Here is a 20,213-nt window from a genome sequence, read left to right as displayed (position 1 = left end):
GGGATACTATGAGGTGATTTGAAATTTAACCCAGGACATGGAATCGAAAGTGACCTCGGTTACGGAGGCCGTCGTAGTGAACCAAGAAAGGAAAAAAGTGCGCAAACATCAAAACCTGCTTCACTTGAGGCCGAAGAAGTAATGATGCAACAGTAAACTGTAGAGAGAAATAGACTGTAGTTTTTAACGTTTTTATCTACATCGAAATCACCAGAGGCGGCACTAGTTGCGCTTCATGTTTTTCGAGATATTTGTCTGAAAATTTTTAGAAAAACCTCAAGTAACCTAAATCATATTGAAGAAGTGGTTATTTAAATCATCGAAATTCACTCTGCCAGAAACCCTGTTTCGCTGGTCAACATGGTGCATTATTCTGTGATTAAAACCTTCTAGATCGCTTGGTGTGTGCCTCTTACGTAATGTCGTTCCGGCTACACCCATTTATGATCCAAACTTAGAACTTACAAAACAAGGTTCAGTATCAGTACCAAACAAATCTATACCTAAAGGGGCGTCCTTTGAATAGCTGACGCTCCACTTCAAGGGGTTGGTAGAAGAAAGAGCTAATCACCGAGAGTGTTTTTGAGGAATTAGGTATTATAAGTTTGATTAGAGATATAAACACAATAAGCTAATCCATATGTGTAGCAGACAATGTTTTCTAGCGTTACATACTGAACTACTTGTTACCAGAACCGGTGCTTTCGAAATCACAACATATTATGTGACCAGATTAACCCTTACGAAACTGAGGGTTAGTCGTTTCTTTAGCCGACTCTTTTAATTACGCGTAGATATTATTGGTACAGCCGCTGAATCTTCTTTTGCAAGTTTTAAGTTTGTATCTGACGATGTGAGTAGCCGAAACGGTGCTATAGATAAAGACAATTTATATTAGGTGAACTACGGGGTTTTATGCACGAGATATTCACAATTATCGCGTACTCTTTCATGAAGTCTGTTTTCCGTATTAATAACGTGCCGCAGTGCTACGTACAGCCTAAGCGCAGGTCGTCATCGCCTGAGGCAGTACTCACCAGTGCGAGGGATCGCGCCATGGCGGTATCTTCTTTCAGCTGTCTGGCGCGAAGCAGTCAGTGCTGATGCTGCCGTCGCTCGCGCCTTTATAGCCTGCCGGACTAGCGGTCGGCTACAGGAATTGCCCAACGCTGCAGGCCATTGTTCCGCGTCCCAAATCTCTACACAGCTGGCGAGCCCCACCGGCACAAGGCAACTGCTCTGTCGGGGTTGGTTGTAAAGTGTTCACAAGGCACCTGAACATCTGTCCGTCCTTCTGCAGCATTCAGTTGATTTCTAACTCCGTTTCTCTCTCATGAGTCCCAGTAAGACATAACATATTTAAGCCAAAAATTCTTATACCGTTCCTTATAATCGTTGAAAAAAATATATAAAATTTCTAAGCTAACTGAGATTTGCGCTGAAGTGGAGCTTGAACGTAGCAGCTATAGAAGTATTCTTCTACAAAATACTTGCGTTCCCCAGGGAACTGTTATAGGCCCTATACTGTTCGTATATAAACAGTGTACGAGACAATCTGATCAGCCCTCTAAGATTATTTTCAGATTATACTGTTGTTTACCATAACGCGAATTGATAAGAAAACGAAAATCAATTGCAAAATGATTTAGACAAGATATATGTATAGCTGTATAGTGCGGAAAATGGCAGATGATTTTAAACAATGAAGAGTTTAACGTCATCCACATGAGTGCTAAAAGGAATCTGTTAAATCTCGGTTACATGATAAAATCACACAAATCTAAAGACAGTCAATTCTATTAAATACCTAGGGATTAAAGATATGAATTCAATTTCACATAGATATTGCAGTGGGATAAGCGAACCAAAGACTGCGTATTATTGGCAGAACCCGTAGAAGATGCTGCAGATCTGCCAAACAGACATTCTACATTACTCTTGTCCGTCCTGTTCTGTAGTACTACAGCGCGGTATGGGGTCCTTACCAGACGGGATTGACCGAGAACACCGAAAAAGTTCAGAGAAGGACAGCGCGTTTTGTGTTATCGCGAAATAGTGGAGACATTGTCACGGATATTAGTTGGGATGGCTATAATTAAAACAAAGACTTTTTCGTTGCGCCAAGATCTTTAAATGAAGTTTCAATCACCAGGTTTCTCCTCCGAATGTGGAAATATTTTGTTGACTCCTACCTACATAGGCAGAAATGTTCATCGTAACAAAACTAAAGAAAACAGAGATTGGAAGGAAAGATTTAAGTGCTTGTTTTTCCCATGCGCTGTTCGAGAGTGGAACAGTTGAAAAACAGTGTGAAGGTGGTTCGAACAACCACCTGCCAAGCACTTATGTGTGAATTGCAGAATAGTTACATAGATGTACATGTAGATAAAGTGTCAAGGAAGTAAATGTCAGTTGGAGATTAACCATGTACATGTAGATATAGATGAAAACGACAATTTCGCATTGCATTAACGATATTTAAATTAACGGACTTTTTTTTCCTTTTATATGGAAGACATCTTGAATACATGTTTGTGAACAGAATACAACATTTTGTCTTTGTAAGTTTTAATGATAAATTTAAAACAATTAACAGCTTCACTGCAGTACGTAAATAAAATAGTTTTTAGAGTTATTTCTTGGCTCTCCTGACGATTTCTACGTCCTCTCATGTGACTACGGTTTGGATGACACAATTACCTTCACTTATGAACTTGCCTGTCCATTCAGTTTAATTGTGTACCGTATGATCTGATCATTTCTCTGATGATCTGGAAATGAAGGTGACATGTGCACATAAATGGTAAATACAGGACAACGTCTGGGGAAAACAGAAAACGAAAAGTTTCATGAATGAAATGGCTTAAATCACCATCGGGCCATAAATGTTAAGCTTTACGTTATTTTCCTTAGTTATTTAACGCAAAGTCGGGAGGAAGATTGCCGTTGAAAATGTCACAACCTATTTGTACCACACCTTTCTTCTACCGCAATGTGTCTCCGTCTCTAATGACCTCGTAGTCGACAGGATGTTAAATGCTGCAGTTGCTGTCTACCAGTCTAAAGGAGCTCAGGAATGACTATCTTTCCAAATTACGCGTTCTCTCAGAAAGCTTGAGTTCGGAACTTGAAATTTTTGCAGGTTATTTATTGGAGTGTTGCCTACAACTTCACCCAGAGATTTTTAAAAATTTTAATTCAAGTGTGAGAGACCAATTTTTTCTATTGTAATGAAAAGTCACCACTTTTTTCTGCCATTTTTTGTTTATAAATCCCACAATATAATGATTTTATGAAAACGCTGTGTTAGGTTACCCAGAAGAGACTGTGTGGCGTTTCCAAAAAATTTGAGGCAAACTGGTTTAGTAGATCCTGAGGAAACATGTAATTTGTATGAGAAATTAAACTTTTGGAAATCGAGCGAAATAGATTGGATTACCTTTTTAATGCAGGGATGGATGGATTATCTTCATCTTTTGCAAACTCCTCCTCCAGGTTCCTCTTTGTCCTCCTCCTGTTTACTCTGGCTTGTATTTCTAGGCTATTTACAGCCCTGTCAGCAGCCCGAAGACGTTCCTTGTCTAAAACAAGCATCGTTCGTACCATGTTAAAACCTATCTCTCATGTTTAGAAATACTTTGTACATTACAACGTTGTCATTACTAAAGGTAGCAACAGCATCATACACGCCAGAGTGAAGTGTTTCTATTCCAACAAACACAGTCCTAGGGATTCTTGACCACATAACACTATTTACACTTTCATTGCGGTTCTGAGGTTTTCCACGAACACCATTCTTCAACAGCTCAGGTGCAGCTAAGTGTCTGAAAATATGTTTAATCACCTCGATTACCGTTTCAGGGAGACTAAGTTTATGAGTGTACATTTCACCAGTTATCAATCCCTTGTTGTGCTTACACCAACTGTTTTCTCGCTTGGAACACGAGTATTAATGGAGATTCCATCGGTTGAAAAAGTCTGCAAAAAGAGCCCCAACAGCCTTCTTCATTCTAACAACACTGTGTGTGTTTTGCTTAATAGCCATTCCGTAATAGTTCTGCATTTTGTCGAAAACACTGTCAGTTAACCTTCCCTTCTCATTCAACCCTTCATCATCACTGAGTTTCTGTCGGTGAAGTCTTGATACCATTCCTTTCTGTACATGTCCATTACACTCAAATTTCCGCACTATAGGGCCATCACCTATCACCTTAGGACTTCAGTTGTTGAATATGTTTGAAACTTTTAGAATCACCGTCACCAATATAATTCACATATCGCACTTTATCACACGCAACAAAACGTTGAAATATACTAGCAACACCAGCCACTTCCATTCCTCCGTTACTCCACTATAGTTAGCTGTGAAACTGTTTTCGTGTGTACCTTTATTTTTTTGTAGACACCTAGAATATTTAGATATTACTGCATCATCTACTTCAGACCTAATAAATCTATTATAGTTCGTAAACTTGGTTGTGGCATTAGGAGGAATCATCATGCCACAGAAAACTGCACCTGAAATAGCACCCTTTCCAATTGTACGCAAGGCGTAAACAAATGTAATATTGTGCTTATAAATTTTTATACCATTTCCTTCGTTTGGAGTAACTGAAACACTGTTCCAGAAAGTGTTCGTGTACGAACCCCTACCATACTTCAGTTCGAATTCACTGGCAAGTCCTACGTGATTTTTATGGAAAGTTCTTGGCCGGTTTCATTACACTGAATACATCTTACACTGTTTGCAAAAATTCTGTTAAGAACTGACATATAAAATGTACCATTCACATCCGATTCGCCCATAAAGCATTCATACTTGTCACTAACTGAATCAAGATTCCTCTGCGATGTACTTACTTTCTCACTTTCACTGCAATGGGCAGGTGTACGAGCAAGGTTAGGTTCACACTTGGTTATTGTCTTTATTGATTACGGTAATAACACCTACCTTTGGCTTTCCAACATTTCTACTTTAAAAGCTTTCAGAGGATTTCTAATCACTTTATGTTTACCCATGAATTTACTTCAATAAAACAGAGATTTCAGTGAACAGAATACACTACGAATGTTTTCAGGATTACGTAAGAGTAAATAAAGGTGTAACACACAATAATCGAGGGAGAGATGTATATCGAACTATCACAGATTAGTCACAATACTCATTTTGTAACACGTATTTTCTCTCACATCACTAAAATGTACATGCTGAGCATGTAAATTCGTGAGTACAACATTTGACAGCAGTTTAACAGCGCCACAATGTGTCACGCCCATACAGAAAATATTTCAAAAATATTTTTAAAATGATTTTAGCCTTTTTAACTGAATAATATATAATCAATTGAAAGAGGAAAATCTGTAGATTTTTAAAATTTTAGAAAGTTGAAATTGAATATTTCGTGATTCTGTACCTTTCCGGACCCCTTTAACAGTAAACCATTACGTCCATAGATGAACTACTGCACATATCTCTAAAGTTCTGGCAAGGGCGAGGGATGGTCTAACCTTTTGCACCTCTAGGCAATTATGACTTTGTTATCATTGCACATATACTTCAAAAAATTATTTCAGTTCCCACAACTTACCTCAGTACTTCAAAAAGTAAAAGTGACTGTACAAAGTTTCGTATAATTCTAAGGTTCATCCAGTCACGTCAAGACGACAATAGGCAACACTCTTTAAAAGAGTAATTCGCCATCTGATTGTATATTACTATATTTATATTCTGTACTATCTAGATTTCGGTTTTTATGCCATTATAAAGTATAATGCTAAAAGACTTGTTTACTTTCTTTGGACTGCCTTAAGAAATATGACATTATAGTACTTGACAATAGCACAAAAGCCTAAATATAGATAGTACAGGATATAAATATAGCAATACACAGTCAAATCGCGGTTTACTCTTTTAAAAAGTACAGCGTGGCTGTGACCGAACAACATGGAAAGCTTTGTAACAGGCCAAACGTTATGTATTATGTGAATGGATGTATGGATGCGTGGTGTCTTTTCTTTCGGAGAGAACAGACACCACGCATTCATATAACTGATTTGTCTCGATGTTCAATGAATACACAACCTTCAGTGTGGTTGCACATTTAGGTCCGACCTCCTGAGGTGAAACTAAAATTAGCGAGCATGGAGGACGTGTACAGACACTGCAGATTGGTGGCGCTGTTTGGAATATGAGTCGACCTGGAAGCGTGTCGAAGTAGTCGGCGCATTTTCAATGAGCGCAATGTGCGGGTGGTGCAGGAGTTAGTTCAACGGCCTAGTAAGGTAGAGATCTCGTGGTCAAGTCCCGGTCCGGCAGATGTTTTTACTCGTCGCTGCTGATTCAGCATAAAGTCCCGATGCAGCTGATATCGTCAGTTGCTTCCCTTTCCATTCCTTTCTCCTCCCCCCCCCCCCCTCCACCTTCAATTCAGATAAAACGTTATGTGAAAGTCACAAAGATAATGTATTTTCTAGAACGTACTCATATGACTAGATTTTCGAGCAACAGAGTGAATATTTCAACCCGGAAAGACGAAAACTGTCAGATGACGGGTATTAACCAGATGCCTCAAACACATTTCTGCGATAAGCTGTTTTCTGTAAAGCTGCTAAAGGATCGACTGCAGACCGCTTAAAACATTGCCTACGTCGATGTTAGTGAAACAGAGTGTAATCAAGACTTCTTTCATTAGAAATACTCTAAAGCAAAACATCAGAGTTACCACTGGGTTCGTCATTATTCATCACAATTTCACTGAAGCGACATTTCTACCCTGTTTGTGTCGTAGTGTGCCAGACATATAATAGCTTTCCATCTAAAAGGCGTTTTTGGGAAGAATGTGTTTCAAAAGTAATATAGAGGCAAGAAGTATCGTTATCATTTATGCAGTGTTATACTGATTCCGCAGAAATGATGTACGTAACCTAACTGGAAGATGGCGGAATGGCTAATTCCAATTGAAGAGATTCACAAGAAATGCACTGAAATGTAAATAGTTCTTGGGCTAGGAGGAAGGCGTAATTTAGACTCATCATGAAGTGCAATGGTCGTTTCAATTGACAGTAAAGCACGAAGTAACTTATATGAGTCATTAATAACTCGAACTAAGGGACAGCTGTATTGCCAGTGGTACTTCACTGATGTCAGAACACTAAGCTGCAGAGGACATTCAATATGCTACTGCAAATCTATGCAAAACTTTCATAGTCTCAGTTCTATATCGCTGCAACATATCCACAAAAAAAAGAGCAGTGTTCAAATTACCTTCTACACATAATGGTAAAAAATGTGTAATATATTCAGAACAGGCCTTTTAAAGTTGTAGGGTATGCTTTTCTGTTTATAAAAGTATGGAAACAGTTCGCTCTTATTCCCTTTGCATATGTAGGGGTTTTACAATGTCGGAATGACACTGCATTGTAAATTCTGTTCGCCGAATTTAAGGTATGATGTAATTAACAGAACTACCACATGAGCGTCAAACTATCCAAATGTCTCCATGTGAGACAGAATTTTGATCGGTAGTTTACAGAAAACATTTTCCTAAAATTCAAAATCAACATCAAAATTTTAGGCAATCTAACATGGTGAAGTACACGGGCATTTCAGGTAACGATATTACAGGTACCTGAGTTTTTATTAGACTTGCTGGAATACACTCTCAACTCAATACTCAACTCAATTCCTGACTTTTCATGAACTATATATGAAGACGCAGCTTAGTCGAACCACATTGCTTTTAAATGCAGATAAGTTCTATGATTTGATGCAAACGTTCTTCTCTCCCAATAGCAATAACGACTCTGCATCCAGGTTCAGTATGCAGTGCCCATATGTAAATTCCCCACAACTACCCGAGTACTTTAGTAACACTAGGTCCAGCTATAAATTCAGTGAATAGGTCGTTATTCTGTCATATTTTAATATAATGAATTTCAGTATTTTTCTTTGTTTGTCATGAACTGGTAGCAGTAGACGCATATGCTTAAATTTTGAATTCATTCGTTACGCAGCTCTCACGAGAGAAATGTACAGAACATTGAAGTGCCTGAAACATCAAGTTACACAGGCCATTGTCTGCTGGAGAACAATGACAGGGTTGACGAACGACTGGTTTGCAGAAGAGCTGAGAGAATCAGAAATGTATCTAGATCTCCGGACCATAGTCATCACTTTGTTCATCGTCTGACACTTACTGTCCAAAGAGCTACAATTGAAATGGAAAAGGAAGGAAGAATAGGATTTTGTCTCGCGCCGACGAATGGATGAGATCTACCTATTTTTCGTTGATCAGTTTACAAAAACACGAGGACCCATCAGCAGATACTCAAATTCACAACTACGGTAGGTATACTTATCTTTTGTTCGTTGGCCGGCCGGGGTGGCCAAGCGGTTCTAGGCGCTACAGTCTGGAACCGCGCGACCGCTACGGTCGCAGGTTCGAATCCTGCCTCGGGCATGGGGGTGTGTGATGTCCTTAGGTTAGTTAGGTTTACGTAGTTCCAAGTTCTTGGGGACTGATGACCTCAGAAGTTGTCCCATAGTGCTCAGAGCCATTTGAACCATTTCTTTTTTTTTGTTCGTTGGCTGTAAGGGGATCCATTTTCGTAACTGAGATGATCATTGGTTTATCAATGATAAAGGAAACTTCGAGTACTGTTTGCTTATTATTGTTCACAAGGTGACCGTACGATTTGCTTCACATTGATCCGGTGTAGGCGGCGACCAGGACATCAACATATGTAAACAGACACCTCCCACTCAACTGTTTTCGAGAAAATCAAGTATGAAAGTTTTAGGCGTGCTTATATACTTGGTATGATCGGTAGTATTCAAAGAGACCGCATCCGATTGGGTAAGCCTTAGATAAATAATCGGGAGGTCTCTGTATTGAATCTCGCTGCCGTTATTTTATAGTTTCATTTCCCCTAATGTTGAACGTAGACCTGCTTAGTACGCAATGAAATATTTTGCTCATAGAGAACTATTAATGAATGTACATCAAGTTTGCTTTGCCTTAGAAACGTTGAAGAAACCATGCACATGCAAGTGTTCGGCTTTCATTGCATTTCCACCCTCCTGTGACCAGTATCGACCTGATTCGTGCAGTGCTCCACAGGTTACACATTATACTTCTCAGAAATGTAGATACAAGAATAGAAATAAAACACCTGATTTGAGTGGAAGTTGTTGTGTATCCTGTTTTTATATCTAGTCTCCTTACTAATATTTGTTTCGTTTTATCAAGATAAAGAATATGAAAATAATAAAAGAATCATTAAATATTGATGATTTGTTAAGTCATAATAAATAAACTATGTGTAAATAAATAAACTATGTGTAAATTAAAAAAAAGATATACTGGCAGTGAGATTAGATCCAGAGATCTCACCCTGCTAAAGGTAAGTGCTTACTCACTTGGCTGTGGACTTCCTGATTAATTGCGATCATACATAGTACATACGCACGCCTAAATTTTTCTCCTAAACGGGTGGATATTGCGTCTTCCTGTTGGCACATATCTCAGTCCAAAAACTAAGACATCGTGCATCTGGCGACAGTACTGCAAATCTGTCCATACACATTGTAAAAGTGGATGTACGTATGTAGACCTATGTTATGTATGTTTCACAACTCATCCAACCTCTGGGCCGATTTCAACCAAACTTGGTTCACATGCAATGTGGAAAGAATCGCTCTGGGGTAAGAACTACCTACCTCTTAAAGAGGGGTTGGATGAGGGTGGGTGAGGGTGAAATAGAAGTGCGACTCATGACACGAGAATACCCAGAGCTTATTCATCCAGCATTCGAGAGTGAGAACCTTTGTGTCCCACAAGATACTTTACAGAAAATATCAAACATATACGGAACTTTCTCTCGCTGATTATCCCACAAAATGATAAAAGGAAAAGAGTTTATCTCTTACGACATATTCAATGTTCATGCAGCAATACTTCCACTTCACGTAGGACGTTTTAATTTTTGATTCTTTACTAATAACTGTGTTGATGGCGCATTTTTCAGATATTACTCACATACAATATGGAATATACCTACATTCCACGCCCAAACTCGTAGAACGTTATCCTTTCGTTGATTATTCAATCATTTTCTCATGGTAACCTCCCCCTTGGCAGTCCCCTCCCAGAGATCCGAATGGGGGACTATTCCGGAATCTTTTGGCAATGGAGAGATCATCATGACACTTCTTCAATTACAGGCCACATGTCCTGTGGATACACGTTACGTGTCTTTAATGCAGTGGTTTCCATTGCCTTCTGCATCCTCATGTCGTTGATCATTGCTGATTCTTCCGCCTTTAGGGGCAATTTCCCACCCCTAGGACAAGAGAGTGCCCTGAACCTCTATCCGCTCCTCCGCCCTCTTTGACAAGGCCGTTGGCAGAATGAGGCTGACTTCTTATGCCGGAAGTCTTCGGCCGCCAATGCTGATTATTTATCAAAATTTAGGCAGTGGCGGGTATCGAACCCGGGACCGACGACGGTTTGATTGTGAATCAAAGACGCTACCCCTAGACCACGGGTATGTATGGTATACGTATCTAAATCGTAGTGACAGAATTCGCTGCCGCGCGGGGTAACCGCGCGTTCTGGGCATCTTGTCACGGTCCGCGTGGCTCCCAGCGTCGGAGGTTCGAGTCCTCCCTCGGGCAAGTGTGTGTGTGTCGTCCTTAGCGTAAGTCAGTTTAAGTTAGATTATGTAGTGTGTAAGCTTAGGGACCGATGACCTCAGTAGTTTGGTCCCATTAGACCTTATCACAAATTTCCAAATTTCCATAATTCCTTGAGCGACTCTTCGGGTGACATTCATCTGCACAGGTGTGTAGCCTGTAATAATGTTCAAGTCAGAGTAAAGAGTGAAAAAATAAGCCCCTAAAACTTCCTGGAACACTACAACCCTGCCGGTCCCAGAGTAGAACGCAAATCATTATATTTGAACAGGAAATGCTCTTATCCACTCACTTCCCGTTAAGAATCTTCATTTCTGGAGTACTTCTTTCCTACATAAAAATGCCTCATACATTCTCCTGCATACTTTGCTGCTCTGTCAACTTGATATGGGTTGGGCTTCAAGTGGTTCTTGCTATCATATTCAGAAAAGTTCCTTGAGATCTTGTCAGCTCCTGTTCAGTCCTGTTTTTAAAAGTGGAATCTTTTTCTTGGTAATGCTTCGAATATTGCAGATCAACGAAGAATTGCTAACACAAGTGGCATGACACGTTTAGCGGCCTAAAACTCGTAGAAGGAACGGCAGACGAATTCCGATATTTCACTCACATCTACAAATTCTGAATAGCAATCATGACTGAAAACAAAGGGTGAAAGTGATGGATTAATCTTTTGATTACTTTAAAAAATTTGGCACAAAATCTCACAATAAAACCTCTTCGATGTGCTGTAGTATACAATGGAATGAAATCTTTGTGTCTTAACAGGGCTCTAAGCAGTACGTTAAATACTTTTACAAATTGAAGCTTAACTCTAAGTACTTCGAAATGGTTTGAATCCGAGCTACTGGATAGCTCCAAGTTAAAATGAAGGACGTTGTTCTAGTAAACTAGCTGTTTTCGTACGATCGACTGAAATTATCCACTGAAAAATACTGGTGTGCAAAACTTTTGTCCTGTCAAGTATCATAACTCGATGAAATTTGGAGAGTATATAGAAAGAACTGCTACAGTATAGTACAGAAGGTAACTGAAAGAAATACGCAATGAGATGAAGAGGAATTGCACATTTATTGAGAGACAGTAATACTTCACCCCAACGCATCTCATACGTAGTCTTTGGGATTTAAGTCGGGGTAACGGGCAGGTCAGTCCATTAGCGGAATATCTTCTTGCTCGAAGAGCTCCTCCACCTACACTGTTTGATGAGTTCGCGCATCGTCATCTATAGAACTGAAGTTAGCGCTGAATGTACCCCTGAAAACAAGCTCATGAGGAACTAGTAATGTGACACAACAGCTCTGACCGGTGAGTATTCCGTGATCACAGATTTGGAGGCCAGTATGCCTCCCGATATGGTAACACCGCAAGTGACCGTACGGGACGTGGCAGAGGGTATCCTTCACCACAGTTAGTCGTTTCCTTCCCTGTTCCACTCGCAGATAAAGCGGCGGGGAAAACGAGTTTCTATATGCCTCTGCAAGAGCCGTAATTTCTCGTATCTTATCTTCGTGGTCCCATAACGAAATGTATACTACTGGCCATTAAAATTGCTACACCAAGAAGAAATGCAGATGATAAACGGGTATTCATTGGACAAATATATTATACTAGAACTGACATGTGATTACATTTTCACGCAGTTTGGGTGCATAGATCCTGAGAAATCAGTAGCCAGAACAACCATCTCTGGCCGTAATAACGGCCTTGATACGCCTGGGCATTGAGTCAAACAGAGCTTGGATGGCGTGTACAGGTACAGCTGCCCATGCAGCTTCAACACGATACCACAGTTCATCAAGAGTAGTGACTGGCGTATTGTGACGAGCCAGTTGCTCAGCCACCATTGACCAGACGTTTTCAATTGGTCAGAGATCTGGAGAATGTGCTGGACAGGGCAGCAGTCGAACATTTCTGTATCCAGAAAGGCCCGTACAGGACCTGCAACATGCGGTCGTGCATTATCCTGCTGAAATATAGGGTTTCGCAGGGATCGAATGAAGGGTAGAGCCACGGGTCGTAACACATCTGAAATGTAATGTCCACTGTTCAAAGTACCGTCAGTGCGAACAAGAGGTAACCGAGACGTGTAACCAGTGGCACCCCATACCATCACGCCGGGTGATACGCCAGTATGGCGATGACGAATACACGCTTCCAATGTGCATTCACCGCGATGTCGCCAAACACGGATGAGACCATCATGAAGCTGTAAACAGAACCTGGATTCATCCGTTACAATGCCGTTTTGCCACTTGTGCACCCAGGTTCGTCGTTGCGTACACCATCGCAGGCACTCCTGTTTGTGATACAGCGTCAAGGGTAACCCCAGCCATGGTCTCCGAGCTGATAGCCCATGCTGCTGCAAGGAGTATCGAACTCTTCTTGCAGTTGGTTGTTTTCTTGCAGAGGTCCCCATCTGTTGACTCAGGGATCGAGACGTGGCTGTACGATCCGTTACAGCCATGCCTGTCATCTCAACTGCTAGTGATACGAAGCCGTTGGGATCCAGCACGGCGTTCCGTATTACCCTCCTGAACCCACCGATTCCATATTCTGCTAACAGTCATTGGCTCTGCACCAACGCGAGCAGCAATGACGCGATACGATAAACCGCAATCGCGATAGGCTACAATCAGACCTTTATCAAAGTGGGAAACGTGATGGTACGCATTTCTCCTCCTTGCACGAGGCATCACAACAACGTTTCACCAGGCAACGCCGGTCGACTGCTGTTAGTATATGAGAAATCGGTTGGGAACTTTCCTCATCTCAGCACGTTGTAGGTTTCACCATCGGCGCCAACCATGTGTGAATGCTCTGAAAAGCTAATCATTTGCATATCACAGCATTTTCTTCCTGTCGATTTAAGTTCGCGTCTGTAGCACGTCATCTTCGTGGTGTAGCAGTTTTAATATCCAGTAGTGTAGGTTGGCAGCAGTAGGCTCGATCTGCAGTTAGCTTCAAATGAAGCATTCTCAGTAGTGTTCTTCGAAAAGAATGTCATCTTCCACTTGAGCTTCCGAACCATATTCGTAACACTTGCATGCTGATCGAACCTGCCAGTAACAAATCTAGCAGCTCGTCTCTGAATTGCTTCGACGTCTTCTTTCAGCCTGAGCAGGTCCGGATCCCAGACACTCGAGGAGTACTCACGATTAGGTCGTGCTAGCGTCCTATGTGTGGTCTCCTTTACAGATTAACCACAATTTCCTAAAAATTTCTAAATAAACCGAAGTCGACCAATCGCTTTCCCTGCTACCATCCACATTCCATTTAATATGGGTTCGCAACGTTACGCCCAGATTTTTAAACGACCTGACTGTGTCAAGCAGGACACTAGTAATGCTGTATTCGAACGTTACAGGCTTGTTTTTACTATTTATCCGCATTAACTTACATTTTTCGGCATAAAGAGCCAGCTGCCATTTATCACACCAATTAGAAATTTTGTCTAGATCATCTTGTATCAACCTACAGTCACTTACCTTCGACACCTTCCTGTATACAAGACCATCATCAGCAAAGAACCGCAGATCGCTGCCCACTATGTCAGATCATTTATATGTATAGAGAATAGCAATCACACTTCTCTGGGGTACTCCTGATTTTACCCCTGTCTCCGATGAACACTCGCCGTCGAGGACAACAACTGAGTTCGATTACTTACGATAATTTATCTGGGAGCCTATACCATAAGCACGCACCTTCGTTAACACTCGACTGTGGGATACCCTGTCGAATGCTTTTCGAAAATCTAGAAATATGAAGTCTGCCTCTTGCCCTTCGTCCATAGTTCGTGCGTATCATCTTTTTTTTCGCTGCGATCCTTGCCTTAATCTCAATTTCCGTTCTAATAAGCTCGCTAACAACGCGTATCTAATATTTAAATATGTCTGCTCTTTTAAAAGCTTCTTCATCAACTGTCAGTGGGGTACCATCATTCGGTGCCTTTCTCACGACCACGTGAAAAGTTTTCTTCTTATTAATTTGTAAACTTACTTTCCTAGCTATGTTTCTGCCACTGCAAGAACTTCTAATGAGCTACAAGACTCTTTGCTTCCACTTATTAGAACATCGTCTGCATTTGAAAGTCCACTTTCATTCCAGCTTGGTTTAATTTTTGGGGTTTCCTGTCTATGTCTTCTAAAATTAAATTAAAAAATATTGAAAATAAGGCGTTTTCTCGTCTAAGATTAATTCTGAGTTGAGAATACTCCGACATTCCTGTAGTGATCATTACTATGCAATAGGTTTCATCTAAACACATCTGTACTATCTTTGATAACTTTTTTCGAAACGGGAGCTTTTTCGAGACACTTATGATCGTTCACCAACACAGGCTGTAAGTTCCTTTTGAAATCGACAAAACCCATGTGAATATCAAAGTTATGTTACTGACACTTTTGCTTGATATAATGGTGCCTGCACATGTAACGACTGTATTTGGTGACCATTTTATAGCACAGTTATTCAATATATGTCACCCGTGTTTGTTTTATTTCTGCCAGACATTTTGTGCATGTGTTTTCGTTTTTATGCTGTGACACCTGCACTACATAAGCAAGTTTAACGTAACTGGAAGGCACCCAGCATTGTTTTACTTGAAAATGGTCATATGTGTAAAATAATTGACCATAAGAGTAAATGATCTGTACAGATGAATGGCGGAATCTTTACTTAAAAAGTATTACTTGACTGTGGCCCCAAACCATGGCAAAATTATCAAAATTATGTGGTCATTCACGGTGAAACGTGAGTTGCCTCTCCAGCTCATATTCCGGTTATGCTGTTGTGTACCCATCCGTAATTTTTCTGCAGTTTTCATCTTTCTGTTAGGCAAATACTGGGCTGCTTCTCAGTCCCCGCACCGTGAAATACGATATTCAAACAAAGAATGAGATATCATCTAGAACAAAGCATACTTAATGATGTATGTGCATATCATGCCATATATGTTGTGGATTACCAGTCTTATATCGCATATGTTGTTGATGCTATGTTTTCATTTTCGCCGAATATCTGGGCAAAGATACACATATTACCCATATTTTTATTAAAGTATTAGCAGCTGGATTATTGTACATAAATTTCACAAGTATGTTACATTTAGAATAGTATCTGCAGCCGTGCCTCGTTGTGTACTGTCATTGTCAACAGCGTTCAATGTAAATTCTATTAGTACTGTCATTACTGTTTTTGAACTAACCAGTATTTAGGTTGTCATATTAAGAGTTTCTTTCCTCTCCCTTACCCAAAACAAAGGGTTCCTTCTCAACTACACTCCTGGAAATGGAAAAAAGAACACATTGACACCGGTGTGTCAGACCCACCATACTTGCTCCGGACACTGCGAGAGGGCTGTACAAGCAATGATCACACGCACGGCACAGCGGACACACCAGGAACCGCGGTGTTGGCCGTCGAATGGCGCTAGCTGCGCAGCATTTGTGCACCGCCGCCGTCAGTGTCAGCCAGTTTGCCGTGGCATACGGAGCTCCATCGCAGTCTTTAACACTGGTAGCATGCCGCGACAGCGTGGACGTGAACCGTATGTGCAGTTGACGGACTTTGAGCGAGGGCGTATAGTGGGCATGCGGAAGGCCGGGTGGACGTACCGCCGAATTGCTCAACACGTGGGGCGTGAGGTCTCCACAGTACATCGATGTTGTCGCCAGTGGTCGGCGGAAGGTGCACGTGCCCGTCGACCTGGGACCGGACCGCAGCGACGCACGGATGCACGCCAAGACCGTAGGATCCTACGCAGTGCCGTAGGGGACCGCACCGCCACTTCCCAGCAAATTAGGGACACTGTTGCTCCTGGGGTATCGGCGAGGACCATTCGCAACCGTCTCCATGAAGCTGGGCTACGGTCCCGCACACCGTTAGGCCGTCTTCCGCTCACGCCCCAACATCGTGCAGCCCGCCTCCAGTGGTGTCGCGACAGGCGTGAATGGAGGGACGAATGGAGACGTGTCGTCTTCAGCGATGAGAGTCGCTTCTGCCTTGGTGCCAATGATGGTCGTATGCGTGTTTGGCGCCGTGCAGGTGAGCGCCACAATCAGGACTGCATACGACTGAGGCACACAGGGCCAACACCCGGCATCATGGTGTGGGGAGCGATCTCCTACACTGGCCGTACACCACTGGTGATCGTCGAGGGGACACTGAATAGTGCACGGTATATCCAAACCGTCATCGAACCCATCGTTCTACCATTCCTAGACCGGAAAGGGAACGTGCTGTTCCAACAGGACAATGCACGTCCGCATGTATCCCGTGCCACCCAACGTGCTCTAGAAGGTGTAAGTCAACTATCCTGGCCAGCAAGATCTCTGGATCTGTCCCCCATTGAGCATGTTTGGGACTGGATGAAGCGTCGTCTCACGCGGTCTGCACGTCCAGCACGAACGCTGGTCCAACTGAGGCGCTAGGTGGAAATGGCATGGCAAGCCGTTCCACAGGACTACATCCAGCATCTCTACGATCGTCTCCATGGGAGAATAGCAGCCTGCATTGCTGCGAAAGGTGGATATACACTGTACTAGTGCCGACATTGTGCATGCTCTGTTGCCTGTGTCTATGTGCCTGTGGTTCTGTCAGTGTGATCATGTGATGTATCTGACCCCAGGAATGTGTCAATAAAGTTTCCCCTTCCTGGGACAATGAATTCACGGTGTTCTTATTTCAATTTCCAGGAGTGTATATGTGTAACATCGTTAGTTATGGTATGTTGTTAATACTGTGGTAACGTGTTCTCTATAGCAGATGCATTATTTGATATTTCTAGTTATTTTTCAGGAATTTTACTGCAAAATTAACGTAATATGGTTCAAGCTAAACAGTTTTTTGAAGAGAAGGAAAAGTAGTAGGTGAATAGGGATTGGGGTAAGGAATGAAAGAGGAAGCCGCCTGGAAGAATTTTGCACAGAGGAGAACTTAATCATAGCTAACACGTGTTTTAAGACTCACGGAAGAAGGTTTTATACGTGGACGCCGGCCGCCGTGGCCGAGCGGTTCTAGGCGCTTCAGTCCGGAACCGCGCGACTGCTACGGTCGCAGGTTCGAATCCTGCCCCGGGCATGGATGTGTGTGTTATCCTTAGGTTAGTTAAGTTTAAGTAGTTCTAAGTTCTAGGCGACTGATGACCTCAGACGTTAAGTCACATAGTGCTCAGAGCCATTAGCCATTATACGTGGAGAAGGTCTGGACACACTGGATGAATTATATCTGATAGACTATAGAATGGTAAGACAGAGATTTAGGAACCAGTTTTTAAATTGTAAGACATTTCCAGGGGCAGATGTGGACTCTGACCACAATTTATTTCTTATGAACTGTAGAGTAAAACTGAAGAAAGTGCAAAAAGGTGGGAATTTAAGGAGATGGGACCTGGATAAACTGAAAGAACCAGAGGCTGTAGAGAGTTTCAGAGGTAGCATTAGGGAGCGACTGAGAAGAACACAGGAAAGAGGTACAGTAGAGGAAGAATGGGTAGCTTCGAGAGGTGAAGTAGTAAAGGCGGCAGAGGGTCAAGTAGGTAAAAAGACGAGGATCAGTAGAAATCCATGGCTAATAAAAGAGATATCGAATTTAATTGGTGAGAGGAGAAAATATAAAAATGCAGCAAATGAAGCAGGCGACAGGAATGCAAATGTCTAAAAAATTAAATTCACAGGAACTGCAAAATGGCTAAGCAAGGGTGGCTAGAGGACAAATGTAAGGATGTAGAAGCATATATCACTAGTGATAAGATAGATACTGCTTACAAGGAAATTACAGAGACCTTTGGAGAAAAGAGAACCACCTGTATGAATATCAGGAGATCAGATGGAAAACCAGTCCTAAGCAAAGAAGACGAAGCAGAAAGATGGAAGGAGTATATAGAGGTTCTATACAAGGTCGATGCACTTGAGGGCAATATTATGGAAATGGAAGAGTATGTAGATGAAGATGAAATGGGAGATAAGACACTGCCTGAAGAATTTGGTAGGGCACTGAAAGACCTAATTCGAGGCAAGGTCAAGGTAGTAGACAACATTCTAAATTTACTGATAGCCTTGGGAGAGCCAACCTTGAAAAAATTCTTCCATCTGATGAGATAGATGTATGGGACAGGCGAAATAACCTCCCATATCCCAAAGAAACCAGGTGCCGACAGGTGTGAAAATTACCGAACTATCAGTTTAATAAGTTACGGTTGCAAAATACTAACAAGACGAAAGGAAAAACTGGTAAAAACTGACCTTGGAGAAGATCAGTTTGGATTCCGTAGAAAGGTTGGAACACGCGAGGCAATACTGACCCTATGACTTATCTTAGAAGATGGATTAAGGAAAGTCAAACCTAAGTTTTTAGATTTGTAGACTTACAGAAAGCTTTTGACAATGTTGACTGGCATACTCTCTTTCAAATTCTGAAGGTGGCAGGGGTCAAATACAGGGCGTCAAAGGCTATTTCCAATTTGTACAGAAATCGGATAGCAGTAATAAGGGTCGAGGGGCATGAAAGGGAAGCAGTAGTTGGGAAGCGAGTGATACAGGGTTATAACCTATCCCTAATGTTATTCAATATATGTATATTGAGCAAGCAGTAAAGGAAACTAAAGAAAAATTGGGAATAGGTATTAAAATCCATGGAGAAGAGATGTAAACTTAAAGGTTTGCCGACGACATTGTAATTCTGTCAAAGACAGCAAAGGACTTGGAAGAACAACTGAACGGAATGTACAGTATCTTGAAAAGAGGATATAAGATCAACACGAAGAAAAGCAAAACTAGGATAATGAAATGCAGTCAAACTAAATCATACGATTCTGAGGGTATTAGACTAGGAAATGACACACTTAAAATAGTAAACGAGTTTTCCTATTTGGGAAGCAAAATAACTGACGCCTGTCGAGATAGGGATGATATAAAATGTGGACTGGCTATGGCAAGGAAAGCGTTTCTGAAGAAGGGATATTTGTTAACATCGAGTATAGATTTAAGTGTCAGGAAGTCCTTTCCGGAAGTTTTTGTACATAGTGTAGCCATGCATGGAAGTGAAACATGGACGAAATATAGTTGAGACAAGACGAGAATAGAACCTTTCGAAATTTGGTCCCACAGAGGAACGCTGAAGATTAGATGGACAGATCACTTAAGTAATGAGGAGGTAGTGAACAGAATTGCGGAAAGGAGGAATCTGTGGCACAACTTGACTAGAAGAAGGGATCGTTTGGTAGGACACGTTTTGTGGCATCAAGGGGTCACCAATTTAGCATTGGAGGGAAGTATGGAGGGTAAAACTCGTAGAGGGAGACCAAGAGATGAATACAGTAAGCAGCTGCAGAAGGATGTAGGCTGCAGTAGATGAAGAAGTTTGCACAGGATAGAGTAGCATGGAGAGCTGCATCAAACCAGTCTCTGGACTGAAGACAACTACAGCACAACAACAACAATAACGAGTTTCATAATGTAATATGTATATGCTGTAATTATAATACAATAGAATAATTGCTTCATGTTATAATAATATGCGA

The sequence above is a fragment of the Schistocerca americana genome, chromosome 8 (assembly GCF_021461395.2).
Source record: "Schistocerca americana isolate TAMUIC-IGC-003095 chromosome 8, iqSchAmer2.1, whole genome shotgun sequence".
Classification (NCBI taxonomy): Eukaryota; Metazoa; Arthropoda; class Insecta; order Orthoptera; family Acrididae; genus Schistocerca; species Schistocerca americana.
This window is presented reverse-complemented; position numbering follows the sequence as displayed.